This window comes from Monodelphis domestica, chromosome 7 (genome assembly GCF_027887165.1).
Source record: "Monodelphis domestica isolate mMonDom1 chromosome 7, mMonDom1.pri, whole genome shotgun sequence".
In the NCBI taxonomy this organism is placed as follows: Eukaryota; Metazoa; Chordata; class Mammalia; order Didelphimorphia; family Didelphidae; genus Monodelphis; species Monodelphis domestica.
Genome location: NC_077233.1, coordinates 271346970 through 271360336, shown reverse-complemented (window position 1 = coordinate 271360336; position 13367 = coordinate 271346970). Strand labels below are relative to the sequence as shown.

Sequence of the window (13367 nt, the reverse complement as noted above, 5' to 3'; positions counted from 1 at the left end):
GTAGACACTTCTCTCACTCACCAATGGGTTTCACACCTGTTGGTTATCTTCAGCCTTGGTTAGCCTGTCTGTCAAATGGGTTTTACTGCTGTATGGCCACTACATTTTCTATTTTCACATATAACTTCACTCACAGAATTGACCAATACTGAAGGTAAACCTGAGAGAACTGCTTTTTATCCTAAGATTATGATAGGAAGCTGTCAGTTGAGTTAACAATATTTATTTAGTTCTTCTTTTTAAAGAGACAAAATCATTTTATAGTCATTATGGATCAAATTCAGATTCAGTTGAGACCCTGAATAGAGAATTTGTTTTATATATATATAGTGTGCCAAGTTTGAAATCATGGACAAATCACTTAAACTCTGTTATCCTCTTTCTTAATTTGGAAAAGTAAAGAGGAAGAATATTTTATGGTAGTATCTACTGCACAAAACTTTTGTAAGGATCAAATAAGATAATAATGATAATGATGATGAAAATAATGGTGATGATGATAATGGCATGAATTTATATAGTATGTTAAGGTTTGCAAAATGCTTTACAAATATTATATTATTTTATTCTCATCACAACCCTGAGAGTGTTATTATTTTCATTTTAGAGATGAGGATATGAGGCAGAGATGGGTTAGATGATTTGCCCAGGATCATATAGTAAGTGTTTGAGGTCAGATTTGAACTCAGGATTTACCAACTACAAATCTAGCATCTATCTATTGTGTCCTTTTTCTGACTCATAAAGATATGTATTTTGCAAACTCTAAAGTGGTATATATATATATCAGTATTATTAAAAGGTAGTTAAATCATCCTACCTACACTATATGTCTCTGTATGCCAGGATATGTGCACAGATGAATTCAAACATGCTTTTTATGCATATGTATGCATATACTTACCTGTATATGTATGTATGTATGGGGTGCTCAGGGAGGAGTAATATCTTTGGTATGGAGGGCTTGTCATGTCCTCCTAGGGCAGCTCTCCAGCCTTGACCCTTACCTGACACCCAGCTCTCACTTGTGGCTCCCAGTAGCTGCTAGCATGTGGCAGCAGCCACACCCCTGGCAACAGCTTTGACAGGCCAGCTAAACCTTGTGAGGGTAGCCATCGGGTCGTCGTCGACCCCTGGTGAACCAGGGCTCTGCTCACCCAGCATGTGAAGACTGCTTCGGCTGAACAGACGGAAGAAACCAATAAGAAGGTTCAACGGCTGAGATGGCGATGCAGCAAGGCACTGTGGAGCGCTTAGGGCATGTTGGAGCACAAAAGACAACATGGCCATCCAATGCAGCTGAGGAAGTCTCCAGGTGTAATGACTTTTCGTGCCACTGGACCCAGGCTTCCAACACCGAGAGAGTGGGACTGTCTCTGTGCATCGACTTTTCCACTTAAATCTTCATGCACAAGTGTCTTTGTGCACAAAAACACACAAAGACAATAGTCATCCTTGGTTACCGAGAGACTACTACTACTACTACTAATATATAAATAGTAATGTATGCACACATATATGCATAAACATAGACTTTTAAAATAATAACTGATTTCTATATCTTATTCCAACACTGTTAGTGCAGGTTTAAGCTTTGTTCAATTAAAACTTTTTGGAACACTTTGTACAGCACTCCAGAGTTGGAAAGCACTTTATGTGCATTATCTTATTTAATCTTCACACTAGCTCTGTGAAGTAGATACTATAGAGAATACCATTATCCCTCTCTAAGAGACAAGAAAATTGAGACTCAAGGGGATTAAATGACTTGCCATCTTGAGACATAGTCTTATTGGTAAAATAATCAGATCCTGGTACATCAGCATTTGAAAGCCTGTTGTGAATTTCCAGGTTCTCCGAAAAGTTTATACCAATTTCCATTACTATTAGAAATATGTCCATACGTATTTCCCCACAGCTTGCATCTATTAGGGTGTTAGGCAGCACATTGGTTAGAGTGTCAGGCTAGGAGTCAATAAGCCCTGACTTCAAACCCAACCTCAGATCCCTATTAGCTATCTGGCTCTGGGCAAGTCAGTGAACCTCGGTTTCCTCATTTATAAAATGGAGATAATAACAACTAGTCCCAGAATTGTGAGGATGGAATGAGATACTAATTTTAATGTGCTTAGCAGAGTGCCTGACACATAGTAAGTGCTATATAAATGTTAGCTGTTCTTATGATTTTTAATTTTATAATTTTCATAAATCTTTGATTTAGAGCTAGAGAGATCCCTCAACATAATTTAATCTAATCTAGTAGTTTCAGAGGTAAGAAAACTGAGATCCTGGGAGATTAAGTGATTTATTCAAGGTCACATATATAGAACAACTCAAAGGTAGCATTCAAACTTAGAGTCTCCACCTCTAAATTTAGTGTGTTATTTGTGTGACCTGGGCAAGTCTCTTAAATTCTCTGTGCCTTAGTTTCATCATCTGCAAAACAGGAACAACGATATCACCTACATCTCGGGATTGTTGTGAGGAAAAAATAAAAGTGGCCTTGTAAAGCACCTTATAAAACTTAAAGTGCTATATAAATACTAGATACTATTATTATCTCCCATCTCTCAGTGGGTTGTGATGACAGGATGAGATATTCATAAAACTCTTTGTAAATCTTAAAGTACTGTAGATGTTAGATATTATTGTTATTAATATTATTCTTCACCATTCTTCTTGGTAGAGAAAAATCAGAGTGGAGTAGTTTTGCCTTCTCCCCATCATATCCTACCATCATCCCATCTTCCCCAGGAGTATTCATAAACACCTTCCTTCATATTCTTCTTGCCCAGACATAACTTAAAATGTGCTTACTTTTCATTAGTAACTTCAGCTCCTTTAAAACCTTAGTATACCTGATACAATTGTTTTATTGGGTTTTTAAAAACCCTTCCCTTCTGTCTTAGTCCTAGGAAAAAAGACTGACAAGGGCTGGGCAATTCAGGTTAAGTAACTTGCCCTGGGATCCCACAAGTAGGAAGTGTCTGAAGTCACATTTGAACTCAAGTCCTCCCGGCTCCATGCCTGGCCCTCTCTTCACTCCATTACCTGGACACTCCCTGATACAGATAGGATTATCTACTCTGTGGTAGTAAGCCTGCTGAGGCAACTAGGTGATGGAGTGGAGATAGAACTAGGTCTGGAATCTGGAATGGTTGAGTTCACAGCTGATCTTAAATACTTGCCAATTGTTTTACTCTGGAAAAGTCATTTAAACTCTCTCTTCCTCAATTTATTCATTTGTAAAATAGAAAAAGTAATAATGGCTTATGAAGATTAAATGTAATGAATCTGTGAAGTGCTTAGCACAAAGCCTGGCAAATAGGAGGTGCTTCATAAATGCTTGTTTTCTTCCTTCCTCAGCTATTTGCTCCCGTGTCTATTTGATGTCTTTAGAAAATCTGATTTGGTAAATGAATTCATTTGTTTCCTTATTCCTCAGTTGACAGTTTTATTCATTTTCTGCTAATTTAGTCTGTATGAGATTATATCTTAGAGTTATTCTAATATGTAATTTTTAATTTCATAAGGAGCAACTGTGATGAGCAGAAGTTTTCAAATCACTTTGAAGACTTGAGTTTGAATCTTGACTTTGTCTCATGTCTTATGTTTCCTTTGGAAAGTCATTTAATTTCTTTGGCCTTCTTTTTTCTCATCGATAAAAGGAGGGGATTGGACCTTGAGGTCCCTCTGAGCCCTAATCTCTGATCCTAAAGCGTTTATGGGTTCCCTCTGGTCTTTTTGTCCTTTGGAGACTGGGCACTGCTTCTGTAGATTTGTTGGGTTACTTTGTAAATCCTGGAGATCCAATATATACATATATGTATGAAAATATATATACATATGTAGCACAGCACCCCCCCCCCCCACCTTTTGCCGTTGTTGTTGTTTTCTATTTAGAAGTTTCTATTTTGTTACCAACCAGGTGACTTAAGAGATAAGCACACTAGTTTAATCCATTCCATAGTACTACAATGGAAAATAGCAGCCAAGTATTCTTGCCTAAGATTAAACATATCCGTAGGGAGTTCAAGCTCATCTAAAATGCATGAAGTAGCAATAATGTTGCAATAAATAGACCATCAACATCTATTTTCTAGAGCTTTGAAGGAAATGCCCCTTTTATCTCTCGGTCACTTGGCTTATTTCCATATTTTATTTATTTGGTTTCCTGCTATTAGAAAACAACTAAGATCTCCGGACCTTGAGCAAAGTTCTTCTCCCCTCTAACCCCTTTCCTGTCCCCTCATATATTTAGAAAACTTCCGAATTTAAATGCACTTTCTTTAAAAAAACAAAAACAAAAAACGTTGCACATCTGAATGAGAAATCGACTAGAGTTCAGTTTCCCATCCCCAGCCTGTTGGCTCTATTACTTCCTCTGTGGTAACACTCTCCTCTTAAAGTTCCGTGTCTCACGCTGAGTTGAGTCATAAGGGGTGGATGTTTTTTTTTCATGCACATGTCCCTTCTCTAAGACCCGAGATCATGTTATCAGCTTACAAATATAGCCTATTAGCGAAGCACCAGGGCAAGGCATACTGCAAAGTTCAAGCCTTTGGACTTCACGAGGAGACAGGGCTTGCTCCGGCAAATTGTAAACAACCTCCGGGGCTCTAATTAAGCGGCTGCCGCTTGCGACCTGGAGTGCTGGACAGAGGTATTCTTTAGGTCCTGGTAAGTGGCAGCTTTTGATGTTTTGTTGAGATTTCAAGCGATCGGTTCAGGGAGGAAGGAGAAGCGGACAATTCCGAGTTGCTGCTACTAAAATGGAAGAGAATAAAGAGGCGTAGTAGTGGCCTGGCAGTAACTCCTGAGCAGGAGTACTGATTGCTTATATACTTGAAAGCTATTGTATTTAACTCTGAAAGGAGCCTCCTGTCACCTGCGTTATTTACACATTTAGGTGTTTCTGTAGTAACCCCCAAACGAAGTCTTATTTTTAGGTGTGGAAATAATGTCCCATACAAAAGAAAAGTACTGTCATTTTGGTCAGAAGCCTGGAAAGAATGATAGAATAAATAGAAGGTTCTGGAGATTTTATCTGGTCTGCTGATGCCTCTTGGAAGAAATTCAGTGAATCTTTTTGGCTAACTGAATAGATCATGTAAAACTTTCTGCCTTAGCAAGTAAGGGTGATTAAAACAATTCAGGGTGTTAAACTCTGCCCATTTGGAGAGGAATCAGCCTAATTTGTGTCCCATTTAATTCCCTAAAAATGTCTGATGATTGTCACCTGAACTCTTTTATCCCAGTGAGTATTTTATCTCCACCAGCTTGGGAGAATTATATCTCCTAAAGTGAATTGGCAGTACTACATATAATATAGCTTTGTGAATTAATAATATTACTGGGTGATACCCTCTTCTGTTCAAACAAAAGACACATAATAACAACATCTAAGGGAAATTTACTCATCCTTTTCACAGTGGTCCTTTGAATTCCTTCATCCATCCTGTGATGGAAGAAAAATAAATCCCAAAGTGCTTTCCTCTAAGTTTATCTTTAGCCTAACTACTAATTGTTGCCATTAGATTTGACTTCATTTTCTAACTTAATAGGTGTTCATCATGAAAATGATTTAAATTCCCAGTACAGATTGCACCTTTTTTCACTTTATTAATGCAATTATAGAAGGGATAGAGGAGGAAATTAATATTAGTTGCAAACAAATCAGTAAAGTGTGATGAATAGAATGCTAGACTCAGAGCTAAGAAGAGTTGGATTCGGATGTATCTTCTGACACCTAATAGCTGTGTGGCCATTGGTGAATCATCCAATCCTTCCAGATCTTTCCTCACCTAAGAACTGTGGATAAAATACCTATAATACTTATGTCACAGTCTTGTTCTGAGGCTAAATTGAGATAATCTATGTAAAAGGCCCTTCATATTTTAAAAGGCTTTGCAAATGAAAATCATTATTATTGACTAATGTTTCCTTTGGAAACAAATGATTACTTACCTATATGTAGGAATATATCCTCAACTTTTGAGTAGCCTTTGTTATAAAAAATGCTTGCAGTTTATTTGCTTATTAAGATGCTTAGAACTTGAAATTGCTTTTTTTCTCCTCTTCTTCTCTCCTTTTCACTCTCATTTAGCTTCTCCTCTCTCCTTTTCTCTTTTCCTTCTCTACTTTTCCCTCCTCCTCTTTCTCCATTTGCTCTCTATCCCTCCTTTTCATTACTTTCCCCATGTTATTCTCTCTCTTATCCCTACTATTGCCCTCCCTTCTCCTCTCTTTTCCATTTTCTCCTTTACTTCCTCTCTTGTTCACTTCCTTTTCCCATTTTCTTTCACTTCTCTTCCCCTTCCCTCCTCCTCATTCCTTTCTCCACTTTTTTCTCTTACTTCCCTTGACTCTCCTTCTCTTCCTCCTTCCACTTCTATTCCCTCCCCCTCTCCACTTTTCTCCATTCTCTTCCAACTACTCTCCTCCCCTTAGACTAACAATCACATTTATTAAGATCTTATTATGTGACAGTCATGGTGCTAAGTGCTAGACATATAAGGAAAACTGTCCCTGCTCTCAAGGAGCTCACAATCTAATGGGGGGGCAGCATGAAAATAACTATGAATAGATAAGATCTATGTAGGATAAATAATAGATAATCAATAGAGGGAAGATTATAGCACTAAAGAGGACTAGGAAAAGTTTCTCATAGAAGATGGAATTTTAGGTTTAGATTGAAGGAATCTAGGAGATGGAGATGGGGAAAGAACAATCCAGGCCTGGGGGAAAGCCAGTGAAAATGTCCAGTTTGGAGTTGGATTGCTTTTTTTGAATAACAGCAAGGAGGCCAGTGTGACTGGATTTCAGCATATATTGGTGGGGCTGGTGGGGGAAATGTTTAAAGTTTAAGGAGTCCAGTTTTTTTTTCCAAAGGTAAGAAGGGGTCATGACTGAATGCCAAAGAGAGGATTTTATATTTGATCCTGGAGCCACTGAAGTTTATTGAATAGGAAAAATAACATGGTAATATCTGCACCAGGAAAATTAATTTGATAGATGAGAGAAGGATGTAGTGGAGTAGGGAGACATGGGGGGGAGGGAGCCCAAACAACAGACTACTGAAAGAGTCCAGGCATGAAGTGACAAAAACCTGTACCAGGGTAGTGGCAGTGTCAGAGGAGAGAAAGAGGTATATATAAGAGATATTATAGAGGCAAAATTGAAAAGATTTGGCAACAGAGTGGATTAGGAAGAATGAGGAGTCATCAATGACAGACAGGTTGGGAACCTGTTGGAAAATTCTGAAGAGGAGAGGTTTTGGGGAAAAGATAATGAATTTGGTTTAGAACATGTTCAGGCATGTTGAGTTTTAAGATATTTATTGAACATTCAGTTTGAGATGTCTAATAGGCAGTTGGAGAGGAAAGTCTGGAGTTTAGGGCTGGATGAATTAAACTGAGAATCATTGGAATAGAGATGAAAATTGAAACCATGAAATATGACATAATGATGTAAAATAGAAGGTAACCTCCAGAAGTGAACAGAAAGATGAAACATGAAAGACTAATTTATATGTACATGAAGGCCCACCTTGATGATATCTTTTATAATATGGGGAGTTTGGAGAGGGGCTGGGACACTTATGAATGGGTTTTCTTATGTAAATATGAAGAAAAGTAAGCTTAACATAAAGGAGATTTTTGAGAAGAGAGCCAAGAACAGGGCCCTGGGGAACAATCATAGTTGACGGATATGACCAAGATCAAGATCTAGCAAAGGAGACAAACAAGGAACAATTAGACAGTTATTGTGAGAGTCAGGGTAGAGATTATCACAGAATCCTAGGTAGAAAAGGGTTTCAAAGGGAAGAAGGTGATTGAAAGTGGCAAGGCCTGCTGCAAAGTAAAAAAAGGATGAGGATGGGAAAAAATCCATTAGATTTGATAATTAAAAGATTGGTAATCTTTGGTGATCTGGTAACTTTGGGGAAAAAAAAAAAACCTTATTTTTCTCTTCTCCCCTCTATCTTTGCCTTTCCCCTCCAGTCTCAGGTCCTTGACATAGATGTACTTATGAAAATTTGTTATGCTTCTGTTTTCAGGTCTCAATAAGAGTATAATTAAAAGTCTCCCCTCTTCCCTGGACCAAAGCCCTTTAATTCTTTTTTTTAAAATATTTTTCTTCACTTCTTTGAAAGATTTTCTTCACTTCACTATCATCTGAAGAAATAACTCCTACCCCTCACCCATTTGTTCAATTTTCTTCCTTTAATGGGTTTACTTCTGACTGTTTATCTCCATCTATGGAATTGGTATCTGAAATTCAGCAAAAATTTATTTATTTCTTTATGAGTTTGCTTACCTGTTTAATTTCCTCTGTGTGTGTGTGTGTGTGTGTGTGTGTGTGTGTGTGTGTATTTTGCATGCCAAAATGTTCTGCCTAGTTTTTTTTTTTTCCAGGAGAAATTAAAGTCTATGATTCTGTTGAAGCTCTAGCTTTATTTATTTATTTATTCAAAATTTTACAAAACCAAAGGAAATAAGCATTTCCATATACAGAGAAAAAGAAGATACTACACAAATGAAATCACATATCTCCTATATGTTTAGCTTACTTTTCTTCATATCTACATAATAAATTCCATCCACTAATGTTCCGGTTCTACCCCAACCTCCCCACATCCCAAAAGATATCATCAAGGTAAGCCAATATGTACATATAAATTAGTCTTTCATATTTCACCTTTCTGTTTATTTTCTGGAGGTGATATTCACAGTTTAGTCTCCCAACATTACTTCTCTGGCTGTATATAATATTCTCATGGTTCTACAAATTTCACTGTTCATTATTTCATGTAGTTCTTTCTAAGTTTTTAAAAGATCAATTTGTCATTTCTCAGGGCACAATGGTATTGCATCACAATTATTCTTTGCTCAGCCATTCCCAAAATTATGGGCATGCCCTCAATTTCCAATTCTTTGCCACCACAAAGAGAGCTGCTTTAAATAGTTTGGAACATATGGGTTCTTTTCCTCTTTCCCTGATCTTTTTGGGAAACAGACCCAGTAGTACTATTGAGTCTAAAAGTATACTCAGTTTTATAACTGGGTGTAATTCCAAATTGCTCTCCAAAATGGTTGGATCAGTTTTTAGTTTCACCAACAGGGCGTTAGGGTTCCCATTTTTTTTCATATTCCCTCCAACATTTGCCACTTTGTCCTTTTGTCGTTTTAGCCAGGCTGATGGTCATTGATGATATCCTGAAACTGTTTTGGTTTGCATTTCTTTAATCAGTAGTGATTTAGAGAACTTTTTCATATGCCTATTTATGGCTTTGGTTTCTTCATTATCAGTTGGGAGATTGTTCTTATTCTTATAAATATGACAAAGTTCTCTCTATATTTGTCAAATTTATAAGAATAAGAGCAATCTCCCAACTGCTAATAAGGTAGTATGTTCCCTGTTCTTCCAATTTACTTATGATTCCATTTTTATGTCTAGATCATGTATCCATTTTAATCTTAGTGAATGATGTAATACTGGTCTATAACTAGTATCTGCTAAACTACTTTCCAGTTATTCTAGCAACTTTTAACAGTGATTTCTTATTCCTAAAACCTAGATCTATACTTTTGTCAAATACAAGATTGCTATAATTTTTTGCTGCTGCTTGTCTGTTCTATTCCACTGATCTACCTTTCTATTTTTTAGCCATTACTGGATCATTTTGATAATTACTGTTCTATAAAAAAATCTAAAATCTAATACTGCTAGATTTCCTTTATGATTTTTTTCATTAATTCCCTTGATGTTCTTGATCTTTTATTCTTTCAAATATTATTTTTTTCCAGCTTAAGAAAATAATTTTTTGGCAATTTAATTGGGATGGCATTGAATAGGTAGATTAGGTAGAATTTCTACTTTTATTTATGAAATAATATATTCTTGGTAGAATATGCTATTTTGGGAGGCAATATGATTTCCTTATCTTTTTAATTTATTATGTTCTAGAATTTTCTTTCATATTATGTGATTTGAATTAGCATCTTTGGATATGTAAATTTCTTTTTCTTCTTGCTTATCTCTTCAATAATAAAGTTCTGGACTATGAAGATCAAATTACTGTATGAGTTTAACTTGCTATTCTTCCCCAATTATGTCATATGGATTCAGTAAATTTGCATTCCTTTCCCCTTCTTCCCAAAACTTTTGGAATTTATTTATTTATTGGAATGTTGTATTCATATTTTTGATTTATCATTTTTTAAACATGCCAATAATTCTTATTTTTTTGTAAATCAAGTATTATCTTTAGGTTGTTTGAGTTTGTAGAGGTCTCAAGTGTTCTTCCAAATTTTCTGTCTTTTGTTTTGAATTATCTCATCCGTTACCTTTAAATTTATCATATTTGTTATGTGAAAATTGGATTTAGCTACCTCCTGATTGTAACAATGAAGGTACTTAGCTCTTACTTTATAGTAAAGCTATAATTTTAAGCTACAATCTATTTTTAGATTTTTAACTACAAAAAGGTGTTAAGTAACTACAAAAGGTGAATTAATCACAAAACGGTGTTAAGTAACTACAAAACCTGTACTTAACAAAAGAGGTGTTAAGTAAGCCAAAAAGAATAACCTAATCAAAGAAGATGAGAATGGGCAGTCCTGCAAAAAAAGCATCTGTTGTGATTGGGAGATGTGAAAAATTTGGGGAGGTGACACAAGAGAAAAAAGGTCTTTAAATAGAGGAAAGAAAGACTGAAGAGGATAAACAGTTAGTCACTGGGCTTGGAGTGAAGGATCAGTCACTTGGAGCTGAAGGGAAGACAGACATTCATTTTTGGGCACTGGCTCAGAGGAGTGACTGGAAAACCAATACCCAGACTTCTTTTAGATTGTTACCATTGGTGAGTGAAAAGCTGACTTAGTGACCCTGCCTTTCTGGAGGCATGAAGCCTCCAGGAAAGGCCCAACTTCTTGAGACTCTCTTCCTCTGGCTGGGGTTTAGAAATTCTGACTGGTATCAGAAGAAGTCAGAGTTCTCTCTCTCTCTCTCATTCCTTAATATCTTCCTTCTATTGTAAATATTGTAAATAAACTACCAAAATTTCCATTTGTAATTCATTTTGGGATTTAGAAAATAAATCTTTGGTGACCACCTAATTGATATATATTCAGAGTCCAACCACAATTTAATTTTAACAGTTACTTTTCTATTATTCTCTCCTTAAGAGCTCATCGATTTAAGATTTTCCACTACCTGTCCTAAGCTATCAATTTAATATTTGTATTTTCATTCTTCTTTGAGAGATTTCATTTGCGCCCCTATATCTATCAGATACTTCTTTAATTTTTTTTATTAAGCTTCTAAGCCAATGAAAGTTTTTTGGGTTGTTCCATTCTTTCTTTTAGGGAGTGGTTGAAGTAGTAGAAATATTATTTCCTCCTAGAGATTTCTATTTTCTTTCTTTTAACTTACAAATAATGTATATTATGTAAGAGACAGCTAGGTAGTACAGTAGATAGAGTACTTAATCTGGAATTGGGAGGACCTGGGTTCAAATATGGCCTCAGACATTTCTTAGCTGTCTGACCCAGGGCAAGTCACTTAACAAATTGCCTTCCCCTTAACACTCTTTTGTCTTAGAATTGATACTAAGACAGAAGATAAGGTTGAAAAAAAAAAGAATCTTGGTGCAAACATTTATTAGCTGTATGACCCTGGGCAAGTCATTTAAGCTCTTTGTGTCTCAGTCTCTTCATGTGCCAAATAGAGATAATAATAGTACTTACCTCCCAGGGTTGTTTTAAGGATTATTGAAATAATATATGCTCAATGCTTTTCCTTAAAACATTATTTAAATGGTAGCAATATGTTGTCAATATATTGAGATTTCTGTTTTGGTTGCTAATTTCTTTAGTCTTTCTCTGAGGTTTTTCTTATTTAAGTTTTCCTTGAAAGGGTTTCTTTACTTACTCCTCTTGTTATTCTTTTGCCTTATTTGGTATATTTGTTATTATTTTGAAATTTTGAAGGAGAGTTTGCCCTAAGTCTTCCGTATTTAACCATAGGAATAGTATACATATGGTGTAGAGTATGTATAATACTGTACATAATTGTGAAATTCTCTCATTTAAAAAAAATAAAATGCATCTTTAATCAGGACAAAAGAGATAATGCTCATAAGCCACCAATAAGAGTCATTGCTCTGGGATATTGTCTTGGGAAAGACAACAATAATGGAAATTTCCCTTTCAGGTCAATTTATAAGAGATTCTTAAATTGGTAGTATAGCTTAATAAAGTACATACTTTATTCTAAAGAGCTTAGACATGACATGTTATAATTTTTCTATGAAAAATTTTAATTCTCCGTTTTAAGACTGGAATACCACATCCCAAGTTTATTGACCATAAAAACTTAAGTAAGAAAAGCCATAAATCCCAGAGTATAAAGGGGGTGACCTAAGATCCTATTTCAGAGAAGGTATGTATAGATGGCCTGGTGGCTGAGAGGGAATTGGGCCATTGGTCACTGTCAATGAGCGGAAGTTTGGCTCCTATCTCTAACACCCAAGGAGTCAGATTTGATCCTGAAGGTCCGACATAGGATCATAGGATCATAGACCTGTGATTTATAGCAGGGAAGGAATTTAAGAGTCAACTAAAAAATGTTATTTAACAGATAAGGAAAATGAGGTTGAGGACTCAGCATAAGTGATAGAGACATTTTTGTACTTATCCTTTGACTTCAAACTAGTTTGACATGAGATAACAAGGGATTGGATTATTACAATGATAACGATGATAATGGAAAAGAAGGAACAAATGTAGGATAATTTTAAAGTAGCATGATTGTGTCAGACACATTCTTAATTTAGCATTATCACTAAGCTGTCTGTTCTCAATTTTTTTCATCTGTAAATGAAGGTATCGAACTAGCTGTCATAGTCTACACAGTCAAAGTGAAATGGAACGCTAAATATGTATCTTGTGAATTCTGGGAAATGTAGCTACCCAGTCCAGCTAATCCATACTCTAATAAGGATTCTTTCAGTTAGTCTGACTTCCTTACTACATTACCCCAACACAGTTTTGACTCCTAATTTCTTTAGTACACATCTGAGTACAGACTAATTCTGGGGTATGGGGCAATTTAACACTTTTCCACTGTGATATGTACTCTGCCCTTCTTCCTAACCCTCCCCACTTTCCCCCTTGAATGTTTAAAAGGTTTTATGCTGTTTCTAACATCAAAACAGAATCAGGAGAGTTTTGCAGTTTAGCTCTTCTTAAACTGGAGATAATAGTGTTAAGAACATTTTACAAGTATTGCTAAATGAAGAAGTGAGGTAGGGAATGTGGCCCAGGGGAGTGCTAAATTGGTTGCAGTTAGTACTGAGAGAATAT

At 36.0% G+C, this 13367-nt stretch overlaps 1 protein-coding gene across 1 annotated transcript in view; it reads left to right on the top strand.

Moving 5' to 3' along the window:
• Positions 1 to 4514: 4514 nt before the first annotated feature.
• The window catches only part of LRRC2 (leucine rich repeat containing 2), a 215077-nt gene continuing 206224 nt past the window's right edge, over positions 4515 to 13367 (top strand). The window contains exon 1 of the mRNA XM_001369142.5: positions 4515 to 4680. The gene's annotated coding sequence lies outside the window, so the exon portion shown is untranslated. The remainder of the gene's footprint in view (positions 4681 to 13367) is intronic.